The sequence below is a fragment of the Triticum aestivum genome, chromosome 7A (assembly GCF_018294505.1).
Source record: "Triticum aestivum cultivar Chinese Spring chromosome 7A, IWGSC CS RefSeq v2.1, whole genome shotgun sequence".
In the NCBI taxonomy this organism is placed as follows: Eukaryota; Viridiplantae; Streptophyta; class Magnoliopsida; order Poales; family Poaceae; genus Triticum; species Triticum aestivum.
In genome coordinates, this window is record NC_057812.1 from 668,835,255 (window position 1) to 668,853,408 (window position 18,154).

Here is an 18,154-nt window from a genome sequence, read left to right on the forward strand (position 1 = left end):
CCTCGCCACCCCGGCAGCCTCGCCGCCTCTTCTTCGCCGGCGCCGCGCCGCGCCCCGCACCGGCCGGCCATCGCCTTCCCCGCCGCCGCTCCGACTCCCCGCCGGCCGGATCAGGCGAGATCCGGCCCGGGAGTGCCTCGCCGCCGCCTTCCCGTCAAGCTTCCGACCACCACGACGCCATCGCCGGCGACCTCGGCTCCAACGTGAACAGTGCCGCCGCCGCCTCGGATTGTGCGCCGGTCAAACCCTAGATCTGAGGGTTGTTTTTTCCTAAGTCCTCAGAATTTTCAGTCCATATGCTCCTGTTCGAGGCCCCGTAACTTTGCATCCATAGCTCCGATTCATGCATATAGCATATCAAAATGTTTATCTCAGAGAGTACATCATTTTATTCCATTGCATAATTTTCATTTGAGCTCGTCTTGAAGCCCGAAATTCTGTTAGAAGAGGGCTACTTGAGTTAATTGTCACATCTGCTACTTCATCTTAGACATTTGTCATTTTTGCCATGTTTATTGTGTGCATGATATGCCCATGAGTTCTACATATGTTGTGTTAAGGGTTTTGTCATCTTTCCAGAGGTGCAACCCATGTATTTTTGTGATGCGTGAGGTGACTAGTGCAAGCTTGCAAAGTGAGGCACTCGGTAAATCTGTTTTCAGGGACTTAGTAATTTCACTAAGTCCTGGGATTGTTTAGTTCATGATGCCATATGTTCATGTTGTTTCCTAGTGATCCGTGCCTCTTTTGAGGATGATCAGTAAAGGAGTTTTGTTAATATTGTAGTGCTCTATCCATCCATGTATTTGATTGCATATATTGAGCAACCTAGCTTAAGTCAATCGAGCTCTACTTTTGCTTCGTTGCGGATCTAGGCAGATCATCAACTTGTTTGCGATTTTGCTGATGTTATTGTAGTTGATCCGTGCATGCTATGCCATTGTTATTGCCATGTCTAGATTGCATTTTGTGCCTTCTTAAGGGATGTATGCTTGTCTTTCCATGACTTGCACCGTGGTGAGTGCATCGAGCTCGTAAACATGCCTTCGTGAGTTATGTTTCAGCATGTCCCAGTTTTCACTAAGTCTGAAAACTGATTATGTTTTTGCTATGTTCATGTGCTTGTTAGTATATTTTGTGATCCCTTTTGGCTCAAGATCACTAAGGGACTTTTGTTAAGCTTGTTGAGTAGCTCCATTCCATGTCTTTCTTTGTCATGTTCAGGTCCTGTAGCATGTTGTTTTGTTGCTCCGAAGAGGGCTATATGATCTGAAATTCCAGACAAGTGTTAATTTCACTAAGTCTGAGATCTGTTTTACCATTTGCGTTTTTGCCATGCTTGTTTGAACCTCCTAATGGATGAATTGGCCGTAGCTCAGTGCTAGACTTTTGTTAAGCATCTTGAATGCTTCCCTGCCATGTATTTTGATGTCTTGTTTGAATGCTGTAGCATGTTCATTTCATTGCATTTAGATGCCTACTTGCTGCAAATCGCAGACCGGTGTCATTTTTGAATCGCTTGCCATTTCCAAACCGTAACTCTGATTATGGCGTTCTTTATATTGTTTTCAAGCGATTTCATCTCATATTTCCAGCGGAACACTTGATTTTCCAAGTTGAGGCCAGGTTCATGCATTTCCTGTCATATCTTGCATTTTGCATCCCGCATCGCATCCCGCATAGCATATCATCGTTGCATCATCTTGTTTGATCCTGGCACGTGGTTGATTGTATCCTTGTTGCTTGTTTGTCTTGTTTGGGTAGAGCCGGGAGATGAGTTCGCTAACGAGGAGCCCGTTGAGCTTGCTTTTGAGGATCCAGTCAACTCTGATAACTGTGCAGGCAAGATGATCATACCCTCGAAATCGCTACTATCTTTGCTATGCTAGTTTGCTCGCTCTTTTGCTATGCCATTGCTACGATGCCTACCACTTGCTTGCAAGCCTCCCAAATTTCCATGTCAAACCTCTAACCCACCATTGTCCTAGCAAACCGTTGCTTGGCTATGTTACCGCTTTGCTCAGCCCCTCTTATAGCGTTGCTAGTTGCAGGTGAAGATTGGAGGCCGTTCCTTGTTGGAACATTTATTTACTTGTTGGGATATCATTATTTTGCCATGTTATCTTAATGCATCTATATACTTGGTAAAGGGTGGAAGGCTCGGCCTCTCACCTAGTGTTTTGTTCCACTCTTGCCGCCCTAGTTTCCGTCATATCGATGTTATGTTCCCGGATTTTGCGTTCCTTACGCGGTTGGGTTATAATGGGAACCCCTTGATATTTCGTCTTGATTAAAGCTTTTCTAGCAATGCCCAACATTGGTCTTACCCTTTGCCACCTAGCCTCTTTTTCCCTCGGGTTTCCAGAGCCCGCGGGTCATCTTATTTTAACCCCCCCGGGCCAGTGCTCCTCTGAGTGTTGGTCCAAACTAGAGTCCTGTGCAGCCCCCCCCTCGGGGAAACTCGAGGTTTGGTTTTAGTTGTATGGAGCGCTCATCTGAGTGTGCCCTGAGAAAGAGATATGTGCAGCTCCTATCGGGATTTGTCGGCACATTCGGGCGGTGTTGCTGGTCTTGTTTTAACCTGTCGAAGTGTCTTGAGTTACCGAGATACCGAGTCTGATTGGAACGTCTTGGGAGGAGGTCTATTCCTTCGTTGACCGTGAGAGCTTGTCATGGGCTAAGTTGGGACTCCCCTGCAGGGATTGAACTTTCGAAAGCCGTGCCCGCGGTTATGGGCAGATGGGAATTTGTTAATGTCCGGTTGTAGATAACTTGAACCTTAACTTAATTAAAATGAATCAACTGAGTGTGTTACCGTGATGGCCTCTTCTCGGCGGAGTCCGGGAAGTGGACACGGTGTTGGAGTAATGTTTGCGCAGGTTGCTCTCTAGTTTGTCGCTCGCGCTTTGCCTCCTCTTCTCGCTCTCTTTTGCGAATAGGTTAGCCACCATATTTGCTAGTCGCTTGCTGCAGCTCCACTCATATTTTACCTTGCCATACCTTTAAGCTTAAATAGTCTTGATCGCGAGGGTGCGAGATTGCTGAGTCCCTGTGGCTCATAGATTACTATTACACCAGATGCAGGGCCTGATGATTCCTCTCCAGGAGACGCGTATGAGCTCAAGTGAGAGTTCGACGAAGACTCTCAACGTTACTATGTTTCCTTTCCTGATGATCCGTAGTGGTGCCCAGTTGGGGGTGATTGGGACCGTGTCGCATGTTGGGTTCTCTTTTATTTTGGCACCGTAGTCGGGCCATGAGTGTTTGGTTGATGTAATGTTATTTATGTACTTGATTGACGTGGCAATTGTAAGCCAACTATTGTTATCTCCCCTTTATTATTTATATTACATGGGATGTTGTGAAGATTGCCTAACTTGCGACATATGCCTTCAATGCGATTATGCCTCTAAGTCGTGCCTTGACACGTGGGAGATATAGTCGCATCGAGGGTGTTACAGTGGGCTATTTATAGCCACTAGGCAACCCGACCTGATTTGTCCGAAATGACCCTGGGTCACTAAGGAACTGACACGTGTTCCAACGGTCAGATTTCAAACTCACACGGCAACTTTACTTGGGCTACAAGCAAAGCTGACTTGTCCGACTCTGGACAAGATTCGTTCTCATAGTCTTCACTCGAAGACATAGGTTTTGGTTAAGCATCACTTCAGTCATTCTGACTGGTTCTCTTGGACCCCATTTAACAGTACGGTGGTTCCTATGACTCAACAAAGAAGAAAAAGAACTACGAAAGATCTAAGTCTTCGAGCTCCATAGGCTTCATGCAATGTCTTCTCTTGTCATAGTCTTCAATGTGAATATCTTCATATACCACCTTTGACATCAATGTCTTCATACATTTTTAGGGGTCATCTCTGGTAGGAAAACCGAATCAATGAGGGACTTCTACCTGTGTTATCCTGCAATTCTCACAAACACATTAGTCCCTCAACTAGGTTTGTCGTCAATACTCCAAAACCAACTAGGGGTGGCACTAGATGCACTTACATTGAGTAAGAACTAGCTGAAATAATAGAACTAGTTGAACATATCATATTTGTTTTTATTTTTAGTTTAAGCAATTATTCGGGATGTACTAGTTGAATTAATAGGGTTTTTGCTTTTGCAGAAATCAAGGAGCCCCTCCATCATCCCCGCCGTCATCTCCGTCATCGACCCCCTCCGACCTCGAGGTGAGACCAGGCAAATCTCCATGTCAATATTAGTCCTTTATGAGTTTCAGGCGCTTGTTTTGCCGGAGTGCCCGGTCATGTTTTGGTTACACCTCCGAGTGGCCTATTTTTGCCGGAGTGTTGATTAATTTCCGTTCCGGCAAATTTCAGGCGCTCGATATGTCCTTTTTTAGCAAAGGTCATGCCAGATTTTTCCGTGAATTCTGGCATGACTTGTGCTAGAATATGTAGGAAATATCGAGTGGCCTGGATTTTCTCGAAAAATAATGATCTAATTTAGGTTTTTAGTACATATATTTAATTGTACAAGTTTAATCTTTGAATTTTGAACGTAGGAAATGTCGTACTCGGACGACGACAGTCTCCCGGGGGAGTGCAGCTGGTGCCACGACGATCGAGGTATGTGCGACAGGTTCGTTGAGCTGGATGAAGATCGGCGCGTCAGCATTAAGCTCGAGGAGACCTTCGATGTTGAAACGGTACGCAACAACGACAAGTGTTTTTTTTTTCGTAATTAAGCATGACTTCAACTATTTCAACGTCTAATTTTCATCTTTTACAATTCGACTAGCTTATCTCATGCCATGCAAGACGCTATGTCTTGGAGAGGATGGGTTTTGAAGACCATGAGAATTTTGAGACAAATAAAATACACCTAAGGACCCATCATGATATCGATTTTGAAGTAAATCTGTACAATTCTCAGAGCGTAACCCATTTTGGTTGCCAAAATTGGGAATCACTTTGCAAAATGTATGGTTTTTATGAGGGTATGATTGTCACCATGGATCTTGGTAATCCTGACATCGAGCAAGACAATATGGACATTTGGGTCCTTGTTGATACGCTTCCGATTCTACCGCAATGTGAGTTTCTCAAACATAGTTATTAACTAATTTATATTGTTTATTTCAAAATAGTTGACAACTTATTTCCATTGACAGCTTATTTTGAATCTTCAAAGAATGTGCAGAAGATGGTAGACAAAACCCACTACACTGATGGCTCCGAATTAACTTATAAGGAGAAAAGTCATCTGATTGCTTATTGTACTTTTCTTGAGAATTACAATACCTATTATCGAACTCCTCCAAATTATGGTGAATACGTGCCACTAGTGCATGTGTTGAACCACAGTAACTTCTATGGAGATACCCTGCTAAGATTTTTTACTATTACGACATCCGTGCATCTTTTGCATACTTCTAAAACTAGTACATCATTGCTAACTACGAAGTTATTACTATGTTTTTCAACAGGAAATCCCGATGGATTGTGTGCCTCATCTGATGTATCAGAATGGTCGCCTTCCAGTTATGAACCTACAGCCAGGTCAATCTAAGGAGCTCACTTGTGCATGTCGGATTTCTAAAACCGGTGAACACATGCTAATCAAAGAATGGAAAAAATGTTTGGACATTCGCAAGGAGGTTCTTGGAAGTAACATTAAGCGAAAGGCAAGAATTGGAGACAGGATAATCTCCATTCTCCATAATGGAGAGTCAGGGGCTATCTTGTTTTTTGCTATTTTACCTTAGAGAATATAGTAGGTCCTAAGAGAATGTGTAGTAGGTCCTATGAGGTACAATATGTTTATTATGTGATACAATGTGTTAGAGTTGATGACGAGGAGTACTTGTGATTACGACTAGTGACCAATTTGCTACATGATGTCTCATTGATGAAAATGATGATCTTGAGGAGGTGTTATATGACAATGATGTATTATGATGATAACTTGTTAATGATATGATGATGATGATATTTATTACATCACGGGGTGAAAGAACTGCATATTATTTTCAAGTGGATGTCCATCCACTTGAAACTAGTCCACGGTTCTTTCACCCCGTGATGTAATAACTCATTATGATTTCAAAACAATTTCTAAATTCCTGTTGTATGAAAACTTGAGTAAAGGTGTACGAATACAACATGAAATAAAAAAGAAATAAAATACGAAATAATAGTAGCAGCGTGGGCAGGGAGAAGCGCTACTACTTATTACTAGTAGCGCACCTCCAGGAACATGCTACTACTAAGCTGATTTAGCAGTAGCGCGGGCAGAGGCACGCTACTGCTATACGTTAGCTGTCGCGGCTTATCAGTAGCGCATCGACCCGCGCTACTGATAGGCCTAAAACCCGCGCTGCTGCTAGGCTTTTCCCTAGTAGTGATTCCTCATGATGCATCGCTATGCATGGGGGATTTTAACGAGACTTTATACTCCACCGAACATTTTAGCCGGACTGCTCGTCCGGAGCGACAAATGCGAGCTTTTAGAGAGGTGATTGATGATGTCTCCCTCCAGGACTTAGGTTGGTCAGGTACAACTTACACATGGGATAACCACGAGTCTGGAGTGGACAATGTAAAAGCAAGGCTGGATCGAGCTCTTGCTAATGAAAATTTCCGGCAACAGTTTCAGTATATCAGGGTTCGGCATCTGTCCTCGGTGGAGTCCGATCACTGTTTTGTGGTTGCAGAAATAAAATAAAAGTTCGAGACACGATCTAGGGCCAAGAACAGTTCAGGTATGAAAATATCTGGCAAACTCATTCGGACTATGATTGGCTCGTTTGTGATACTTGGCGAGGAATCCAACGTGGCCCAGGGCTACAAGGTATTGTCTCTGCACTAGGTGATTTGCAAGCAACTCTTGAACCTTGGGGATCTAGGGAGTTTGGGTGTTTGACAAGACGGGTCAGACAACTCCAAAAGAAACTTGATCGGCTTCGTTCCTTGTCCATTGATCATGGCCCATCAGAGGAGGAACAAAGCACAGTTAAAAAGTTAAAGGAGGCTCTGCACTTGGAAGAAGTGTGGTACCGCCAGCGGTCACGTGTGCCTTGGCTAAGGGAGGAAGATCGAAACACAAGCTAATTTCAGGCCCAAGCCAGACAGCATAAGAGGATGAACATAATCCAAGGACTCAGACGTTCTGATGGAACGGTCTGTATGGATGAGAATGAGGACAAGGAGGAAGTGCAACAGTTCTACAAAAACTTGTACCAGTCTGAAGGGTTCCATGATCCAGGCGAGTTACTAGCTCATGTTCCAACAAAAATCTCATAAGCTATTAACTCAGAGCTCACTAAACCCTACACTGCGGAGGAGGTAAAAACTGTGTTGTTCCAGATGGCTCCTTTGAAAGCTCCTGGTGTAAATGGGTTCACGGTGGGGTTTTATCAGCGGCATTGGGATCTTCTCGGTGGAGACATCACTAATGCAGTTCTGGAATTTTTAAATGGCGGGGAGTTAGCGCCGGGACTAAACGACACCTCCATTACTATAATCCCAAAGGTAAAACATCCCCAGTCCATTTCTCAGTACCGTCCAATTGCATTATGTCCTGTTTTGTACAAGATTGCAAGCAAAGCAATTACAAACTGTCTGAGATGCTTAATGGATGAGGTTATTAGTGAGGAACAAAGCGCTTTTGTACCGGGGCGCCTCATTACTGATAATGTGCCTGTGGCATACGAGAGCGTGCACACAATGCGGAGGACAAAAAAAGGGAACAATTTTTCTTGTGCGGTAAAGCTAGATATGATAAAAGCTTATGACCGAGTTGCGTGGCACTATCTCGAAGCAATTCTGTCCAAGCTATGGTTCAACATTGTCTTTATCAGGTTGATCATGAAATGTGTATGTTCAGTTCAGTTTTCGGTTCGAGTTAATGGCGAGCTCTTGCTGTTCTTTACCCCTTCGAGAGGTCTTCCTCGAGGTGATCCAGCGTCGCCATATCTATTTCTTTTATGTGCGGAAGGCTTTTCCTCCTTGTAGAAATTCTACAACGGAGGAATTATAGACAGAGGTCTGAGAGTAAGCCATAGATCACCGTGGGTCTCTCATTTGCTTTTTGCAGACGACAGTCTCATTTTTATTGATGCAAAAGATCAGAGTGTCCTCAAACTTAATTAGATCTTAAGAATTTATGGAGATGCTTCGGGACAGCGAGTAAATCGGGACAAGAGCTCCATCTACTTCAGTACAAATACTCCTGACCAGGTGAAGCAAGGCATGAAAACAATGTTGAATATCCAAGTGGAAGCGTTCAATGAGAAAGATTTAGGGCTACCAATGGCTGTGGGCCGCATCACGAGTGGAACATTTGATCATATCAGCGAAAGATCTCGTGGCCATATGCAAGGATGGTCGGAAAAGCTGTTTGCATGCGCTGCGCGTGAAACTCTTATTAAATCCACAACTCAAGCTATTCCAACGTATCTGATGAGCACGTTTTTGTTCACAAAAAGGTAAACAAGAGTCTGACCTCTCCTATGGCGAAATATTTTTGGAGCAGCTCTCTTGATAAGAAATCGATGCATTGGTTGTCATGGAAGGAGATGACAAAACTAAAGTGCATGGGTGGAATGGGTTTTAGAGACCTACACCTGTTCAATCTTGCAATGCTAGGCAAACATGGGTGGCGGTTCATGACTACTCCCAATTCTTTGTGTGCAAGAGTTTTGAAAGGGCGATACTTCCCGGATGTAGATCTCATGCAAGCATCTGTTCCGAAATCGGCTTCAACTACTTGGAAGGCGATCATTGCGGGACGACAGGCTCTAAGTGCGAGACTGATCGCACGGGTGGGAGATGGCACCAATATTTCTGTGTGGAACCAAAAATGGATATCAGGCACCATTTCCATGGTCCTGATCTTGAGACCAGCTCACACCAGCATCGAGCGAGTCTCTGAGCTCATCGATTCAGATAATTGGACCTGGAGACAAGATGTTGCTAGGAAAACCTTCATTGCCCCTGATGCAGATGCCATTCTTAATATTCCTATCCGACGGGGGGCAGTGAGTGTCGTGGTTCTAAGCCTGACAGTAGAATAGGGGGTAGGAATGTAGAGGCAAGATCCTAGCTATGGAGGTGTTGTCAACGCGCGTTTTACGAGTTCAGGCCCTTCTCGGAGAAAGTAACAGCCCTACGTCACGGAGCCCGGAGGCGGTCGACTGGATATATGCGTGTGAATTACAAAAGGTGCGAACCCTTGTCCCGGAGGAGGGGGGTGGCTTATATAGAGTGCGCCAGGAACCCAGCCAGCCCATGTTACAAAGGGTTCAATGTACATTAAGGCAGGGCATTACTGGTAACGCTAGTAATAAAGAGATATAAATGATCTTTAAGGTTACAGAGTGAATGACCGACCGTTGTCATCCTGAGTGACGATAGGCCTTCTACACTCCGAGTGGTTTCTTGTATCGTCGAGTGGTTGTTTGCATAGTTGAGTGTCTTCTATACTGTCGAGTGGAACATAGCTTCACGGTCGGGTGGATGATGAATTTGCTTCAACCGCTTCTGGTTCCTTTAGAGATGTCCTTGGGGAGGGTATCTTGGATAGATCCATGACCATACCCTAGGTACATAGCTTCATCATTAGCCCCCGAATGGATCCGGGTTTGAGTGAGGAAGGAGTTGGGAACACTTCCGACTCATTCTTTGTGCTATGAGTATAACTTGTTCTGGAACAATGAACCGAAGAGACAACATCAACTTCTTTTTCAGTCGCCTTGGTCCATTCTTAGTTTTTGCCGAGTGAACTTTCATGGTAGAATTCCAAATGATAAGGTGGAGGATGTTTTCAGTCTGACCAGTTGCTCTGCTCTCCGCGGATTTCGCGGGATTCGAATTTCGGGAAGCGCGCCAGACGGGCGAGGCCGTGGTAATCAAGACAGATTAGGAAGGTCTCCTCGATCTCCGCGCCACCTTTTTCACCATGTACTACGCGCGTGACTGTTGCGGGATTTGTTTAGATCATCTAGGACTACCAGTTAGTCACTCAGGGAATGACCTTATAAAAGGCACCGGACCGGGTCTCTGCACCATGCGCTCCCATTCTCTTTTCTTCTTCCTCCGACCTCTCCGCCACGCTCTCTTCTGCTCTCGTCGCTGAACCCTCGATCGAACTCGATCCGTCTCCATGGGAAAAGAGAAGACGGTGGCGCTGGAGCGCGTGAAGAAGGCGACCGCGAAGGTGAAGGGCAAGCGGACCAGCCGGGGCGGATCCTCGTCGAGATGCGGACTGCCGCCGGGCTGGATCCAGGGCAACTGGATCCGCTCGACGATGAGCCAGGACGACCTCGACGACCTGGTGGAGGGGGGACTGATCCCCCACAAATTGGCACGGCTCCCGGGGAACGAGATCGAGCCGCGGCCAAGGGAGGGTGAGTGCATTCTCCTCGCCACCCACGTCGATCGCGGATTTTCTCTGCCTCCCCATCCTTTCTTTTGGGGCTTTTTGAACTTCTTTGGGGCTCAGCTCCACTACTTCACTCCAAATACCATAGTCTATCTGGCTGCTTTTGTGCCAATGTGTGAAAATTTCTTGGGTTGTCGACCGCACTGGGGCCTCTTCAAACATATCTTCACCTGCCGCTCCCAGTCGGTCAAAAAGGCCAATCCGAGTGATGATAGGACGCACGTGATCCAGATGTGCGCGGGCCTGGGGATCCAGATGAGGAACAAGAGCACCTTCCCGGCGATGATCCTTCCTGACTCGATCCGCGGCTGGCAGTCGACTTGGTTTTACTACAAGGATCAGCCGACCCCGGGTCAGTCGACTGGACTTCCTCCCTTTTCCCTGAGAAGTCTTCCTCCTTGAAGGTGTTTCTCGAAGAGAAGGCGCACGTCAAGGTGCTGGTCGAGCTGGTCGTCCAACTCGTTCGCGACGGGGTGACTGGAATGGACCTGCTGGAGGTCTTTCTCGGTCGACGCATCCAACCCCTCCAGGCCCGTGATCATCCGATGTGGATGTACTCTGGACTCGAGGACTCCACTCGGATCCACCCGGAGGACGTCAGTGAGGACATCTTGGAGAAGTGGTTGATGGGAATCACCAGGAACAAAGACAACCCCCGGGGGTCTAGGAGGGTGATTCCGTTCGACCACTTGCGCCAGCCGGAGCAGGTATGATTCTGTTTTACCAAATATCTTTCCGATTCACTGTGTGACACCTTGTTGATGGTCGGCTATACTTCTTTTGCTCATTGTTCTTTCAGGCTCTCATTGACATGTACTCGATGCCCAACGGAGTGCAGGAGCAAGACGTCGAGGAGGTAGCGAGCGGGGGAGAGAGCGGCGAGTGGCACTCGGATGCAGAGGAGGACGAGGAGAGCGACGACTCAAGCGATGACGAAGAAGTCGACTCATCTCGCAGAGAGAGAAGATCCAAGCATGCACACGACCCGGCGAGCACCCCAGACCTGGCGACCGCGCCGACTGGGCAGTCTTCGAAGTTCCCCCGGACGTCTTCTCCAGCGCCGATTGAGAAGGCCCCAAAGCAGCCCATGGTTGTGCCGCCTCCAGCTCCAAAAGCACCGAAGGCCACCTCCTCCAAACTGCCCAAGACTTTGCCCAGGATCAAAGTGACCATCCCTACCATCTCCGGGTAATCATCTGACTTGTTCTTTTGGTCGACTCGAGCAACAGAATGTAACCGACTGAGTACGGGCACTTGTAGTGCTCCTACATCGGAAACCTCTTCCCTCCAGTATCGAGACGAGGAGATGGAAGACGCGGTTACCTCCAACCCAGGTAGAAACTCTTATGATCTTGTTCTTGATTACTTGGTCAACTGCATTCTAGTGGTTCACTTGGGGTTGACTGATCTGTCTTGCAGCTCCAGCCAACGTCATCGATCTTCCAGATGACGATGAAGATGTGGCTCTTAAGCCCAGGAAGAGCAAAAAGGTAGCAGCTGGCAAGATGTCTCAGCAAGGGCCAACAACACCACCACCCGTCCGTCAATCTGAAGACGCGGGTAGGGCCTCTGTAACCTTCATGGCACCCTTGTCGAGTGAGCACCCCGCACCGTTAACTGCATCGGTGATTCCTTCAGTCGTCCAACTCCACGCCACGGAGCTCCAAACTGCCACACCTGGGTCGTCTGCTCTCTTTTTCACCAGCTACCCCGTCCCGGACAACCAGTCGGAAGTGGCTTCGGAAGCCATCCGTCATGCTAACGTGATGATGGAGCGGATGAAGACAGTGCATGAGAATAGCCAGGCTGCTTATGACGCCAGCACTGCCCTCCAGACTTTCAACCGACCTTGCTCTATCAGGATATGCTACCCGAAATTTTTTCTTCTATACAATCTCCTGTTGTTTGCGTCGAATCAGTGCACCCACTGGGTGTTTTGTTGTCTTTGGTAGTTGCGTTCTTCCACTCGGTCTGGGCGAGTAGGATGTGAACCGGTGGGGGCACGCCAAGTGCACCCACTAGGTGTAGTCCCCGAGACCGCAGTCGACTGCTGGCAGTCGACTGGGGTCTGAGTTCTACCTTCCTTTCTTTTTTTCCACTCGACCCGGGTGGGCCGGTCGAATGAGATCTGAACCGGTGGGAGCACGCTAAGTGCACACACTGGGTGTAGTCCCCGAGACCGCAGTCAACTGCTGGCAGTCGACTGGGGTCTGAACAGTTTTTGTTTTGACTTGACCCGGGCGGACCGGTCGAGTTGGGTCTTAATCAGCGGGGGCACGCCAAGTGCACCCGCTGGGTGTAGCCCCCGAGACCGCAGTCAACTATGTGCAGTCGGCTGGGGTCTAAGCGAACTTCTTTAAGTTTTATCCACTCGGAAGTGAACAACCTTTGATCTTGTCGATTGACACGTCTTTTGCCTTCTGCAGAAGTCTTGTACTCTCATTTCCAAGTTTGCTGAACTTGAGGAGAAGCAGAGGCAACTCAACCTCGACTTGGAGTTGGCCCAGCAGAATCTGAAGAAAGCTCAAGACGAAGTTGCTGGTATGGAAGGTAACTGCATGTCGACTGTCTTTTTAAAACATTTCTTTGATCTCTTGTCTGATCCGATTGCTTATTTTGCAGAGAAAATGAAGTTGGATCTGGAGAAGAAGGACTCGGACCTCACCGCTGCACAGAAGGAAGCCCAAGATAAAACTGCCCTCGCAGATCAGAAGCTGGCTTCAGTCGACGCACTAGAAGGGGAGGTGACCAAGCTGAAGTCCTGTCTCAACGAGTCTAACCGAGAGGTGAGTCGTCTGAAGAAGGACAAAATTACCCTAAACGAAAAGCTAGAGTCTGCGGTCCACAAGAGGAATGACACGGAGGCTTATCTGAGAACTCTCGCCAAGAAGCTTTATCTTATGCTGGAAGGTATTTCTTTTAAACCGACTGTGTTGATGCTTGCGAACGGATCCTGTCCGGTCGACTCACTAATTTTTGGCTGTAGAATTCTGCCAAGACTTTTACGAGGAAACTGGAAAGGTCGAGACGGGTCTGGACCCTATCGCTTCTCCAGTTTGCGATGAAACTGCAATGAACGTGCTCCGACTGGAGTCTCGTGTTGCCAATGTCACAAGCTACCTCGCGCGCCTGAAGGAGGCAGTCTCACGAGTCGACACATTGCTCTGGCCAAGGGCAACGCTTCAAAATGCATGGAATCCCTGATGGCTCGACTCAACGAGATCCCTGACCGAGTGCAGGAATGGAAGAAGTCCTCCGTCGGTGTGGTGTTGACGTGGCGCTGTCCTTGGTGCGAGTCCACTGCAAGGAAGCTCGTGAAGACAAGCTGGCGGCATGCTACCTCTTGAGCTTGCGTTGGTTTTCCCCGAAGAGGAAGGGACGATGCAGCAGAGTAGCGTAAGTATTTCCCTCAGTTTTTGAGAACCAATGTATCAATCCAGTAGGAGGCCATGCTCAAGTCCCTTGTACCTGCACAAAACGATAGCTACTTGCAACCAACGCGATTAGGGGTTGTCAATCCCTTCACGGTCACTTACGAGAGTGAGATCTGATAGATATGATATTTTTGGTATTTTTGGTATAAAGATGCAAACTAAAAAGTAAAGGCAAAGTAAAAAGCAAAGCAATATTAAAGTGATGGAGATTGATATGATGAGAATAGACCTGGGGGCCATAGGTTTCACTAGTGGCTTCTCTCAAGAGCATAAGTATTCTAGGCATGATCATGTATATAGGCATCGCATCCGTGACAAGTAGACCGAAATGATTCTGCATCTACTACTATTACTGCACTCATCGACCGCTATCCAGCATGCATCTAGAGTATTAAGTTAAAAACAGAGTAACGCCTTAAGCAAGATGACATGATGTAGAGAGATAAATTCATGCAATATGAAATAAACCCCATCTTGTTATCCTCGATGGCAACGATACAGTACGTGCCTTGCTGCCCCTTCTCTCACTGGGAAAGGACACCGCAAGATCGAAACCAAAGCTAAGCACTTCTCCCATGGCAAGAACTACAAATCTAGTTGGCCAAACCAAACGGATAATTCGAAGAGACTTGCAAAGATAACCAATCATACATAAAAGAATTCATAGAAGATTCAAATATTATTCATAGATAGACTTGATCATAAACCCACAATTCCTCGATCTCAACAAACACACCGCAAAAAGAAGATTACATCGAATAGATCTCCACAAGAGAGGGGGAGAATTTTGTATTGAAATCCAAAAAGAGAGAAGAAGCCGTCTAGCTACTAACTATGGACCCGAAGGTCTGAGGTAAACTACTCACACTTCATCGGAGAGGCTAGGGTGATGTAGAAGCCCTCTGTGATGACGGCCCTCTCCAACGGAGCTCCGGAACAGGCCCCAAGATGGGATCTCGTGGATACAAAAAGTTGCGGCGGTGGAATTAGGTTTTTGGCTCCTGTTCTGATCGTTTGGGGGTACGTTGGTATATATAGGAGGAAGGAGTACGTCGATGGAGCTCTGAGGGGCCCACGAGGCAGGGGGCGCGCCCTAGAGGGGGCGCGCGCCCCACCCTCGTGACCGCCTCTCTGATGCATTGGCGTAGGGTCCAAGTCTCCTGGATCACGTTCGGTGAGAAAAGCACGTTCCCGAAGGTTTCATTCCGTTTGGACTCCGTTTGATATTATGTTTCTTTGAAACACTGAAATAGGCAAAAAAACAACAATTCTGGGTTGGGCCTCCAGTTAATAGGTTAGTCCCAAAAATAATATAAAAGTGGAAAATAAAGCCCAATATAGTCCAAAACAGTAGATAATATAGCATGGAGCAATCAAAAATTATAGATACGTTGGAGACGTATCAGGCATCCCTAAGCTTAATTCCTGCTCGTCCTCGAGTAGGTAAATGATAAAAAGAGAATTTTTGATGCGGAGTGCTACTTGGCATAATTTCAATGCAAATCTTCTTAATTGTGATATGAATGTTCAGATTCGAAAGATTCAAGACAAAATTTTATTTTGACATAAAAATAATAATACTTCAAGCATACTAATAAAGCAATTATGTCTTCTCAAAATAACATGGCCAAAGAAAGTTATCCCTACAAAATCATATAGTCTGGCTATGCTCTATCTTCACCACACAAAGTATTTAAATCATGCAGAACCCCGATGACAAGCCAAGCAATTGTTTCATACTCTAACTTTTTCAAAACTTTTTCAATTTTCACGCAATACATGAGCGTGAGCCATGGATATAGCACTTTAGGTGGAATAGAATGGTGGTTGTGGAGAAGACAAAAAGGATAAGATAGTCTCACATCAACTAGGCGTATCAACGGGCTATGGAGATGCCCATCAATAGATATCAATGTGAGTGAGTAGGGATTGCCATGCAACGGATGCACTAGAGCTATAAGTATATGAAAGCTCAAAAAGAAACTAAGTGGGTGTGCATCCAACTTGCTTGCTTATGAAGACCTAGGGCAATTTGAGGAAGCCCATCATTGGAATATACAAGCCAAGTTCTATATTGAAAGATTCCCACTAGTATATGAAAGTGATAACATGAGAGAGTCTCTACCAATGTTGGGGATATCGCTTATCGGGTCTTATCGGTCGACCCATGATAAAGGGTAATTCGGCCAGTTTATCGGCATATCGGCCAATTTATCGGCATATCGGCTGATTTATCGACCGATTTATCTTATCAGTCTGACAACGGTAAGTGATAAATCGGCCGATTTATCGGCATATCGGAAGATATCTTGAACAGTGGTCTCTACTATGAAGATCATGGTGCTACTTTGAAGCACAAGTGTGGTAAAATGATAGTAACATTGTCCCTTCTCTCTTTTTCTTTCATTTTTTTATTTTTATTTGGGCCTTTTCTCCTTTTTTTTATGGCCTGTTTTTTATTTGGGCTTCTTTGGCCACTCTTTTTTTTGTCCAGAGTCTCATCCCGACTTGTGGGGGAATCATAGTGTCCATCATTCTTTCCTCACTTGGGACAATGTTCTAAAATGATGATCATCACACTTTTATTTTTCTTACAACTCAACAATTACAACTCGATACTTAGAACAAAATATGACTCTATATGAATGCCTCCGGCGGTGTACCGGGATATGCAATATGACAATGATGAATGTGTCATGATAACCGGAACGGTGGAAATTTGCATGGCAATATATCTCGGAATGGCTATGGAAATGCCATAATAGGTAGGTATGGTGGCTGTTTTGAGGAAGATATATGGTAGGTGTATGATACCGGTGAAAAGTGCGCGGTATTAGAGAGGCTAGCAAAGGTGCAAGGGTGAGAGTGCGTAAATCCATGGACTCAACATTAGTCATAAAGAACTCATATACTTATTGCAAAAATCTAGAACTTATCAAAGCAAAGTATTACGCGCATGCTCCTAGGGGGATAGATTGGTAGGAAAAGACCATCGCTCGTCCCCGACCGCCACTCATAAGGAAGACAATCAATAAATAAATCATGCTCCAACTTCATCACATAACGGTTCACCATACGTGCATGCTACGGGAATCACAAACTTTAACACAAGTATTCTTTAAATTCACAACTACTCAACTAGCATGACTTTAATATTATCACCTCCATATCTCAAAACAATTATCATGCTTCAATCTTTTCTTAGTATTCAACACACTCAAAAAAAAGTTTCACAAATCTTGAATACCAAGCATATAATTATTAAGCAAATTACCATGCTATTAAGACTCTCAAAATAATTTAAGTGAAGCATGAGAGATCAATAGTTTCTTTAAAACAAATCCACCACCATGCTCTAAAAGATCTAAGTGAAGCACATAGAGCAAAATTATAACGCTCAAAAGATATAAGTGAAGCACATAGAGCAAAATTATAATGCTCAAAAGATATAAGTGAAGCACATAGAGCAAAACTACTTAGCTCAAAAGATATAAGTGAAGCACATAGAGTATTCTATCAAATTTTAATTCATGTATGGCTCTCCCAAAAGGTGTGTACAGCAAGGATGATTGTGGCATACTAAAGCACAAAGACACAGATAATACAAGACGCTCCAAGCAAAACACATATCATGTTGGTGAATAAAAATATAGCTCCAAGTAAATTACCGATGGAAGTGGACGAAAGAGGGGATGCCTTCCGGGGCATCCCCAAGCTTTGACTTTTTGGTGTCCTTGGATTATCTTGGGGGTGCCATGGGAATCCCCAAGCTTAGGCTCTTGCCACTCCTTGTTCCATAATCCATCACAAGAATTCACCCAAAACTTGAAAACTTCACAACACAAAACTTAAAGTAGAAAACTCGTGAGCTCCGTTAGCGAAAGAAAAGAAAAGACCACTTCAAGGTACTGTAATGAACTCATTATTTATTTATATTGGTGTTAAACCTACTGTATTACAACTTCTCTATGGATTATAAACTAGTTTACTAACAATAGATTCATCAAAATAAGCAAACAACACATGAAAACAGAATCTGTCAAAAACAGAACAGTCTGTAGTAATCTGTAGCTAGCGCAAGATCTGGAACCCCAAAAATTCTAAAATAAATTGCTGAACGTGAGGAATTTATCTATTAATCATCTTAAAAAATAATTAACTAAATAGCACTCTTCAAATAAAAATGACAGCAATTCTCGTGAGCGCTAAAGTTTCTGTTTTTTACAGCAAGTTCAACAAGACTTTCCCCAAGTCTTCCCAACGGTTCTACTTGGCACAAACACTAATTAAACACAAAAAACACAACCAAA